Raw genomic sequence first — 8,668 nt, forward strand, 5'->3', positions numbered from 1 at the left:
AAGGTAACAAGTATTACCAGTTGACAGCATAAAGACCAGGCTGGGAAGGATGCTTGCTGCTACCCTACCCCTGCTCCACCATCACTCTTTATCTTTACTTACTCCCAAAACTTTTTTTCCCCCGCCTACCAGGTAGCATTACCACCCTGAATTGAAGTAGTTCTTTCTCTAGAGTCCATGAACCCCTGACGTGGTATGAAATTTATATGTGAATGTTTTCCTCTGTCCATAAAGTTTTGTCAGCTATTCAAAGGGATCTGTGATTAATAATAAGAGCCACTGTGTTGTCTGTTTACTTGCTAGTTTTCCCCTACTAGAACATGTTCCTTTTTCTTTTTTAATAAACTTCTAATTTTAGAACAGATTTATAGAATTATTACCAAGACAGTATAAAGAGTTCCCATGTAACCCCACTCCCAGTTTCTCCTCTTGTTAACATCTTACATTGGTATGGTACATTTGTCACAATGAACCAATTCTTATGCATTATCATTAACTGAAGTCCATACTTTATTCAGATTTCCTTAGTTTTTCCGTAACATCCTTCTTCTGTCCCAGGTTCCTATCCAGGATATCTCATTACATTTAGTAGTTAGGACTTCATGTGTAACTCTGGGTTATGACAGTTTCTTGGACTTTCCTTGTTGGTGATGACCTTGACAGTTTTGAGGATCATTGGTCAGGTATTTCATAGAATGAACGTATATTTCTTGAGGGCATGAATTTTGTTTTATTCATCTGTGCCCTTGTGTGTGGCAGGAAGCCTGGCACATCATAGCCTCTTGGGACTTCAGGTAACAGTCCAAAAGTGGACTGTGGCTACCAAAAAAAACAAAAGGCAGCTTCGGCTGATTTAGAAATACTACGGTATTTCAATCACAACAGATTCAGTACTGGTTAGATTTGTAGCTGGAAAATCATTTGAACTGAATGTTAAGTGGAGGAGTGATAAACCCAAGTATAGCCACAAGCTGGTGATGGGTGCAGAAATCATGTAATAAAAGAAAAACCTGAAGGAATTGGTGAGGTTTTCATCTGAGGGAAATTAAGGGAAGATGATATGCCTGTCTTCCCAGGTGTCAGAGGATGTCATACTACTCCAAAGGGCAGAATTAAGTCAGTGGTCAAAAGTTTCTCACATTTCAGTGAATAATAGCAGGAATGTTATAAATGGAGCAGTGCTGCTTTGAGAGTTCCTGAGTTCCTCCTAGTCACCAGATGCCCCTGACTTAGACCAGAAAGAGAATGGGAATAATCCTTGAACCCGGGTGTAAATCAGACTGAATGACTTCTAACGTTATCTTCCAATTCTCAAGAGTTTCTGAGGCTCTAAAGAATTTCAGAAGAGCCTGTAAATGCTTTGCGGATTTGAGAATTCAGTTAGGTGTAGAAAGAAGGCAAAAGCTTCATCTACACAAGGGCAGTCTGCAGGTAGGGTCATCACCCCAAAGATGGCACACAAAGCAGATTCCACCAGCCTGGCTGAATCCCTTCCCTCCTATGCTCAGCTCAAGTGTTGGATAGTGAGGACAGACTCACTGAGAAGTTGTGGAGAAAATAAGGCTAAGTGGGTAGGATGAGGTTGGGTTGTGCAGTTTTGAAAGCCAGAACAGAATGCAGACTTTGCCGGGGGGAGGTCAGAGATACCTCTGAGGACTTGTGATGTGATACAGGAGATTTTAGGAAGAATGTTGTGACAGTATGCAGGGTAGGTTAGTGAGAGGATATGGGAGTCAAGAAGCTTTTTGCAATAATGACAAGTCAAGTAATGGAGGTAAGTGGATATTTAATAGTATAAAGGTAAACACTAAGATAATAGAATTGTTCAAATTAGGTGATGAAATAAAGGGAAGGAAATATACTAATCCTATCATTACTTATAAAAGGAAATTACACTAAACTGAGATACTGGGTAAATAGAAAACAGGATATATGATCAGGGTACACATAGGTAACTATGGGAACAAAAGTACAAATCTTAATTATTAAAAGAAATACAGAAAACAAAGCAAACCGTCCATACAGTAAAATATTTTTAAAAGGTATAAATATACAAAGTATACCAAAACAATAAGAGAACTAAGTCTAAACATATAACATCAATAAACACAAATGAGCTAAACTCACTTCTTAAGAGAAAAAGAATTTCAGAATGAATCACAAAGCAAACTTAAATTCTATGTTGTATGAAAGACTTGAACATAAAATAAAATGATTCAGAAAGGCTGAAGATAGAAGGATGAGTAAAGAGAAACCAACAAACCTCAAACAATAAGTAAGGATCAAGGTCTTAATAATAAACAAGGATGAATTCAGACCAAAATGTATTAAAGCAGATAAAAAAAGAGCTCTCTATAATGCTAAAGATTATAATTCATGATAAGGATGAATGGTTACGAATATCTGTGGATCAAATAATTTAGCAATATTAGGCAAAAACTATAGGTGATATAAGGAAAAACAAAAGAAAAACATGGGTGGTAGAAAACTAATTCACTTCTTTCAATCTACAACAGATCAATAATTTAAAAAAATAAGTAAGGCTATAAAAAATCTTAATAACATCATTATGGTAGATCTAATAGGCATACACTGTATTGAGAAATTCTGAGAAGGGAAATTGTGCAGACTTGTCATAACAAAGATGGAAGAGAGAACAAAGGACATCAACAGATATACAGGGACAGCCTGTCTCTCATGCTAACAGCAATATTCTCAGTCTTTTGAAGAGTCCTCAGACAACTGAAATTGTTTTCTTTGTTGACCCACCCAAGTGCCTAGTTTCAAAACACCATGAGAGAAGCCTCATTGCTACCTGCCAGCTAATCTGCAACTCATCCAAAGAAAATAAAACTCATGGTTTTCAAACTGCAAAAACACTTCTACTTTTGCCTTTGTTAGAGAAATCAACCTACTACTGGTTTCCATTATGCACAAGTAAATAGTGTGTGAATAATTACTATATTTCTTAAGATTTTCTTTGATAATATCAAACTCTAATGTGAACTTTCACAAAATTTGTCTATACATTAATCCGCTAAAAAACCAGCAATCAATTCCAAAAAGCAGAATTAATATAGAAGACATACTCTCATGAAAATGCAACTAAAAAGAAATATGTAATAGGACAAAACCAAACAAACAGACACAAACAAAACACTGCAAGCAATCTGGGTCAAATAAGAAATCTACACTGATATTTCAGAGACCGAAAATCACCATAATGAAAATTCTATACATCATGAACTCTGGAATAAAACTAAAGCAGGTCTCAGGAGAAAATTAACATCAACTGAAAAAGTTTGAGAAAGAACAAGTAAACTAAACAAAAACAGAAGGAAAGAAGGTGAAAAGCAGAACTTAACGAATTATAAAGGCGAAAAACAAAAGAACTAAAACATACATACATGCATATACATGCAATGCAATTAAACAAGAAAAGAAAATAGCCTTTAAATATTGGAAAAATATATGTAAAATCACCACTATTTGCAAATATGGTTGTAAATCTAAAAACTGCAAAATAATCAACTAAAAAACTACTATGGACAATAAGCAAATTCAGTAAATTGGCAGGGTACAAAATTAAAATAGCTTTCACATAAAAACAACAATTAGTTAGATTTAATGCAAGATATACTCAATTATAATAACCACCAGAAGATGATCAATTGCCTAGCAATACAGGAAACATGCAACATCTATCTCCATAAAGAAAATTTAAAAATACTTGTGACACAAAAGAATACTTGAACAAGGCCTACTATACTCTTGCATAAGAAGACTAAATATCATAAAGATGTCAATTCTCCTTAATCTATAAATTTGGCATAATCTGATAAACTGGTTTTTAAAAATGACCTGAACAAGCCAGAATAACCAGGAAAATCCTAAAAAAGAATAATAGAGAGACAAGTCTTATGACATATTAAGATATATTATAAACCTACAATGAATGAAACACACTGGTACCAGCAAATGAGTTGACAGACAATTCAGTGAAAAAGAACATAAATTCTAAAAGTAAACTTAAATATACACAAAATTTATTAAATGATAAAGGTGGCATCTTACATTCGTGGAGGAAAATATAGATTATTCAATAAAATGAGTTGGGTCAACTGGATAGCCACCTGGAAAAATAAAATTGGATCCACATCTCAAAGAATTTAAATTTTGACTAAAGAGAAACCAGGGAAGAACTATTTTATAACCTCAAAGAAAGGATAACCTTTCTAAGTATGTATAAGAATTCTAAGTGCAATAAAATTTAATATAATTTTTTTTTACATTTCTACCCAAAAATCACCATAATGAAAGTCATATGACAAATAACAACATGGGTAAAGTATATGTAACTCATCTCTAGACAAAGGGATAATTTTCTTAACATATAAAAAGGGAAATATATGAACAGGCAATTCCCAGAAAAAGAAATACAAATGTCTCTGAAGAAAAGATATTCAACCTCATTTTAGAGTTTGATAACATAGTGTTAGTGAGGGTACAGGCATCATCTTACATTGTTTATAGGAGTGTCTGACAGATCAAATTCTATGAAGGGAAATTTGGCAATAGTATTAAAATTACAAAGGCAAAAAATTCTGACCCAGAAACTCCACTTCTAGGCATTTATGCTACAGGTAGGGTTATACACATGTGAAACAAGATAGGTACGAATTATTCATTTCACCATTACTGATAAGAGCAAAAGATTATAAATGACTTAAATGTTCAACAGGAGACTTTGTTTTACTATTACAGTGGCATCAAAAGAACAAAGTATTTCTCTATACACACTGATATAGAAGATCTCCAAGATATATCAGAGTATACAGTATGCTACCATTACATCAACGCTTACAAAATTAAATGAGGTGTCTTTTTTGTTTATTAATGGTCACTGCTTTTTCTTTTTTTTTTTTTTTTGACTGGTCAACATAGCAAATTTGGAAAATGAAAAATATAAAGCAAAAGGACATAACTAATAATTTGCTTTTGGTATCTTTCCTGTATAAACATATGTATATTTTTCACATGGTTCACATATTGAATATATAATTTGGTATTCATTTTTTGTACTTCACAATATATTGCAACAATTTTTTCATGAAATTAAGATATCTCCAAAGCATATTTTATAAGGGTTCTCAATGTAAATTATATGAATAGAATATATTTTAATCATGTTCTAATGTATATTGAAATGATTTAAAAAATGCTCTAATGACCGTTTATTTTTACCACAACTTCCCCAACAGTAGGCATTTATTTGTAAACACAACAGTAAAAGTATCTCATTTTTGTTTTTATTATCACTTCTTAAATTCTTAGTTGAACATCTTTAGATGGATTTATTGACCCCTTATAATTATTCTTCTTTGAAATACCTGTTTACTCCTTCACCAATTTTTCTCTCTGGTTGTTAGTTCTAATCTTTGTTTTAAAAAGCATTCCATATAGTCAGAAATTAGCCCTATAGGTATTTCACCTGTTACAAACCAGTTAAATTTTTCTTTTAACCTTGTTTATATTATTGGGAAGTCATATTCTTATCCAAGAGCAAGACATATCTTCCAATGTATTGAAATCTTCTTGGATGACCCTGAGTACAATTTTACTTATTTTATTTTTAAAATTTTTTTCCAGATTTATTGAGGTTTAGTTGACAAATTACATTGTATATATTTACACTATACAATGTAAATATGCACTGTGAAATGATTAGCAAAATAAAGCTAATAAACATATACATCAGCTCACATACTTTTTTTTAAACATGATCCCCAAAACTGGATAATTACTCTATCATTAAACAATGTAATCATTTTTGGCAGCCCTTTACCAATTTCTAAGACACCCCCCCCCCCACATCTGGTGGCTTCACTTCCATCTCTCCTTTTGAAAGTTCAACAATTTGTAATTATCATATCTTTTTTAATTTTATTTTTTTTTAGCTCCCACTTATGAGTGAAGACATGTGGTATTTCTCTTTCTGTGCCTGGCTTATTTCACTTAATTTTCTCTAAGTTCATCCATGTTGCTGCAAATGGCAGACTTGCATTCCTTTGTATGGCTGTGTAGTATTCCATTGTGTATATATACCACATTTTCCCTATCCAGTCATCCGTTGATGGAAATTTAGGTTGGTGCCAACTCTTGGCTATTGTAAATAGAGCTGCAGTAAACATGGGAGTACAGGTATCCCTTAGACATAATGATTTCCATTCCTTTGAGTACATACCCAGCAGTGGGATTGCTGGATCACATGGCTGTTCTATCTGCAGTTGTTTGAGGAAACTTCATGCCATTTGCCATAATGGCTACACCAATTTACGGACCCACAAACAATACACGAGGGTTCCCCTTTCTCTGCATCCTCATCAACTTTTGTTATTCTGTCTTTTTTATAATAGCCAGTTTAACTGGCAGGAGATGACATCTCAATGTGGTTTTGATGTGCATTTCCCTGATGCTTAATGATGTTCAGCATTTATTCATGTGTCTGTTGGCCATTTGTATATCTTCCTTTGAGAAATGCCTACACAGCTCCTTTGCCCATTTTTTTAATTGGGTTACTTGTTTTTTACCATTAGGTTGTTTGAGTTCCTCATATATTCTGGATATTAATCCCTTGTCAGATGTATTGTTTGCAAATATTTTCTCTCATTCTGTAGGTTGTCTTTTCATTCTGTTAACTTTTTTTTTTTCCTGGGCAGAAGCTTTTCAGTTTGATATAATCCTATTTGTTTGTTTGTTTGTTTCCTGTGCTTTTGGGGTCTTATTCATAAAGTCTTTGCCCAGTCCTACTTCCTGAAGTAGTGCCCCTGGTTTTCTTTTACTAGTTTTATAGTTTCAGATCTTATATATAAGTCCTTAATCCATTTTGAGTTGACCTTGGTATATGGTGAGAGGTACAGGTCTAGTTTCATTCTTCTATATACATCTGTCTAGTTTTCCTAGCACCACTTATTGATGAGACAGTCCTTTCTGCAACATATGCTCCTGTTGCCCTTGTCAAAAGTCAGTTGGCTGTAAGTATGTGCGTTAATTTCTGGCTTCTCTATTCTGTTCTATTGGTCTGAGTGTCTGTTTTTATGCCAGTACCATGCTGTTTGGTTACTATAGCTTTGCAGTATAATTTGAAGTTAGGTAGTGTTATGTCTCTGGCTTTCCTTTTTTTGCTCAAGATTGCTATAGCTATTTGGGGTCTTTTCTTGTTCTATATAAATGTTAGGATTATTTTTTCTATTTCTGTGAAGAATGTTATTGGTTTTTTGCTGGGATTTCATTGAATCTGTAGACCACTTTGGGTAATATGGACATTTTCACAATGTTAATTCTTCCAATCCAAGAGCATGGAATGTCTTTCCATCTTTTTGTGTCCCCTTTAATTTCTTTCAGCAGTGATTTGCAGTTCTCACTGTAGAGATCTTCCACCTCCTTGGTTAAATTTATTTCTTGGTGTTTTATTTTTTGGTAGCTATTGTAAATGGGCTTACTTTCTAGATTTCTTTTTGTGCTAGTTTGTTACTGGAGTATTAAAAATGCTACTGATTTCTGCATGTTGATTTTGTATTGTGCAAACTGTACTGAAATCATTTATCAGCTCTAAGAGGTTTTTTTTTTTTTTTTGGTAGAGTCTTTAGATTTTTCTATTTATAGGATCATGTCACCTGAAAACAGGGACAGTTTGACCTCATCTTGTCCAATCTGGATGCCCTTCATTTCTTTCTCTTGCCTGTTTGCTCTGGTTAGTACTTTTAATACTATATTAAATAGGAGTGGTGAGAGTGGGCATCCTTGTCTTGTTCCTGTTCTTAAAGGAAAAGCTTTCAGTCTTTCCCTGTTTAGGATGATACTGGTGGTGGGTCTGTCATATATGCCTTTTATTGTTCTGAGATACTTTTCTTCTATACCTAATTTTCTGAGTCTTTATCATGAAGGGATGTTGAATTTTGTTAAATGCTTTTTCTGTGTCTACTGAGATAATCACATGGTTTTTGGCCTTGATTTTGCTGATATGGTGTATCACATTCATTGACTTATGTCTGTTGAACCATCTGTGTATCCCAGGGATGAATCCTACTTCATTATGTTATATTTATATATATATATATATTTTTAAGTAGTGTATAATTTTTTTGACGTGTTGCTGTATTTTGTTTGCTAATATTTTGTTGAGAATTTTTGCATCTGTGTTCATCAGAGATACTGGACTGTAGTTTTCTTTTTTTGTTGCATCTTTGTCTGATTTTGGTATCAGAGTGATGCTAGCCTCATAGAATGAGTTTGGGAGAATGGCCTGTTTCAATTTTTTAGAATAGCCATCCAGTCCTGGGCTCTTCTTTGTTGGGAGACTGCTGATTACTGCTTTAATCTCATTGTAATTGGTTTGTTCAAGTTTTCTATTTCTTCTTGGTTCAGTCTTGGTAGTTGGTATATGTCCAGGAACTCATCCATTTCCTCCAGATTTTCAAATTTGTTGGTGAATAGTTGTTTGTTATAGTCTCTAAGGATTCTTTATATTTCTGTGGTATTGGTTGTAATCTCTCCTTTTTCATTTCTGATTTTTGCTGTTTGGGTCTTCTCTTCTTTTTTTAGTTAGCCTAGCTAATGGTTTGTCTACTTTATCTTCTCAAAAAAACAACTTTTTGTTTCATTGATT

Source organism: Cynocephalus volans, chromosome 7 (assembly GCF_027409185.1).
Source record: "Cynocephalus volans isolate mCynVol1 chromosome 7, mCynVol1.pri, whole genome shotgun sequence".
NCBI lineage: Eukaryota > Metazoa > Chordata > Mammalia > Dermoptera > Cynocephalidae > Cynocephalus > Cynocephalus volans.